The sequence below is a fragment of the Halyomorpha halys genome, unplaced genomic scaffold (genome assembly GCF_000696795.3).
Source record: "Halyomorpha halys isolate HHAL.00 unplaced genomic scaffold, Hhal_1.1 Scaffold867.1, whole genome shotgun sequence".
In the NCBI taxonomy this organism is placed as follows: domain Eukaryota; kingdom Metazoa; phylum Arthropoda; class Insecta; order Hemiptera; family Pentatomidae; genus Halyomorpha; species Halyomorpha halys.
The window spans coordinates 38,853-42,233 of NW_027114571.1; positions in this window are offsets into that span (position 1 = coordinate 38,853).

Below are 3,381 nucleotides of genomic sequence, written 5' to 3' on the forward strand. Positions count from 1 at the left end.
TATATATATATATATATACATATACATACATACATACATAAGGTTAAAGAAAGATATGTAATTCCGCATTCCAAGAAATGCCCCCACCATTTTATTGCTACTTAATAAAATGATTTCATTTCTTTTTAAATGTTTATTATCTATAAACACAATAAATTATTGAAAATCGAGCATACATTTAATTATTGTACATAAATACATACAATACACACAATAAATGCAAAAAGATAGAGGTGGTGAAGAGGTTTGCTATGAGAGCATCATCCTTCTGGAATAACTTATTATGTTAACCACCTCTTCTACTATGGTGGCCTTCTTTAATTTATTTTCAACAAACATTCTGATATTATTAAAATAGCAATCTGTAAGTTATGATAGGAATAATAGAATCTAAAAGAGGTTCTTTTTTATTATTTTCAGAAATAAGTATATGATGAATAATTTCGCACATTGAATCTTACCTTTTTTACTAAAGAATTGACTTGTATACATCTTATCCCTTCAAAGGTGTGGTTGTGATCCCTAAAGATGTCAACTTAACAATGTTACCTTATTAATTATAGCACGTTTCCAGAAATAAATCATATATCAAATAAGTTCACTTTTTTTTCCGAAGTTCACAAAAAATCTAGGGTGGAGCCGTGGCTCCCCCCTTCCTACGCCCATGCACATGTAATTAACTTACTGGAAGGAATTGATTTGTCTGCACTGATTTTTTTTATATCGATCATATACTTAGAATCTGATTTGATTGGATCAAGTGTAGAAGTGCCTTAAAACCACATCCTAGCCTTCGATAGATTCTTCGTTGTATTCTGTGTCTGGGTTAGTTAGGATTGAAATTATTTAATCCGTTTTAGGTCTTTTTTGTGAGTTCGATTTGTGTAAATAATAATATCCACTTTTTTGTTTCACCAGATCTTTTCTACTGAAAGACGTATTCTAAAAAAATCTGCTACCACGAGCGCATTGATTACTTCACTGGTAATGATAGGGTATCCGCCACTCATGGATTGTCATCCTATAGACATCTCGTCATTACGTTTTAAGCATTGTGTTTGTAGTTCTTAACTGTTTTTTCTTGTTTGCTCAGTATTTTAATACCATGCTTTATTCGGATACTTCTACTATACTAAATTACCCACAGTTTTGATTTCAATGATTATATATATATTTTTTGTTTAAGCGAGCAAAGTCATAATCATGAAACAGAATTTTGTAAGGCCTGAGAACCCAGAAATGAATGAGGTCTGGACAAAATAATTTGGGGGTCACGAAGTAGAAATTTATTAATCAACATCTGAAAAAAAAACATTGCAATTTTCGGAATTTACCTAAAGCTTTTAAGATCTCTTTCAGATCTTAAATAGTCTTCGGAAAAACTATTCCCTGTTATACTTTCGATTCGCTCTCTATAAAACGGTCCCTACATACAAGAAGAAATATTTAGAATATAAATTGTTGGTAATTTGCTCTTGTTTAATTCAATACAAGCTATTTGAATTATGAAGGTTTCCAAGTTGTGAACATAAAATTCATAATCACTACCTTTAAAAACATAAGTTAAGAAATCTTCGGAATTTCTCCAAAATATTACGCTAAGATCCACCATTTCACTCTTGTCCCATTGTACCAAAACAATGGCCTTGGACGAAACAACAATTTTTTTTTTAAATGCATGGTTTCCTGGACCAGTCATTTAAATAATGTGCTCTTATTATGACATCATAGAGTAATAATATTGCAATATATTTGTTCTCTGATGTTGAATAGTATAAAAACATTGTCAATTGTATTAAATGTATACAAAAAACCGAAATCAACTTTCTGTAAAGTAGGACAAAAATCTATTTTTTGAGAAAAAGCGAGTCAGGTTGGTTTTTAGTGTTCTTAAAAACTCTTACATTCGAATTTTCTTGAAAAACAAAAATATTTTACCATTTCGCAATGTCAGTCGCTTCCACATTATTTCAACTGTATACCCATATCAGAAATGTATTCCAAATATATTTTATCAAAACCGGTCAAGTAAAATGTATTTTGATTTCATTAAACATTTAAGTGTTTTTTAGGACACTAGAACCGAATAAAACTCGTTCTTAAAAACAAAGTTGATGGGTTTCTTTAAAGAAAGCTGTTTTTTGTTTTCGTGATTTCGTATGTATTTAAACTCATTTAATGTAATTGGCAATATATATGCATATTTTATACTAAATCAGAAAACTAATCCATTGACATATTTTATCTCACTTTGCCATAATAAGAGCAATGAGTATTAAAATAATTTAGACCGACTGGCCTAGGAAAGTGGGAAAGAATAATTTGTTATTAGCTGTTTTTCTCATCTCAAAAACCGTTAAATTCGAATTTTAAAAGTTGGAAAAAAATACTCCTTTATAAATGTCTTTTTTTTAAATAATCACAAAAAAAAAAAAATTAATAACTTTAATACGACTCCACCAATATACACGAAGCTAAGCGAGTGGTTTAGGTCCATCTAAACTTCATGTAATACTCCAAATAGTAATCCATACCAATGTGAACAAATTAGAACCGGAGATATAAAATAAATCGTTTGAGTTTTTCTTTAGTTAAAACTACTTTTTCTCCATCATAAAGGAATAAAATCTTAACGGTTATAATGTGGGTAGGAAGAGTGTAAATTCAGTTTTCCAACAGTTACAATAACGTTGGAATTGGATAAAATTATGAGGAGTTATATTTTTATAACTATATATATTTATATTTTTTTAGTAGGACAATAGCAAAACATAAATATTCTCCAAAAATTTATAATTTCTTATTTATATAATAATTTGTATTTAAGGGTATAAAAAAAAAAAATTGTTGGGCTACTTTATGGGACGCCTGTATTGATTTTCTGTAATTTTTAATACACTTATACTCATTTAATACCAACAACAATGTTTTGTTCTCATTCATTATAAAAAAACAAATCGATTAACTTATAATAATTATTGAATGCATGGGAGTAGTTAGCTCATTGGTAAGGTACTGTTCTACTATTTCGAAGGGCTCTGGTTCGAATCTGGCTGTGGCAGATAATTACTTTCTGTTTCACTGTAGCTATGAGTCAGCCCTGTGGGTTCGGGAGATATCCGGGGTCCACCTAGCCTCATAAAGTGGGTACCCACTTAAATCTGGTCAAAACATTTCCTTGCACAACCGTTGGTCTAGCAACGCTAATCCCTTAAAAGTACTGCGCCCCTAATTCATGGGTTGTAGCTGTACAGAATTTTTTTAATCATTGAATTTATACACAGCAAAGGATATAAATAAATATAATACGACGATATATATATTTTTTCAATCTATTATCACCTAAAAAAGTTCCATTGAAATTAGTGATCCCACGTGCCT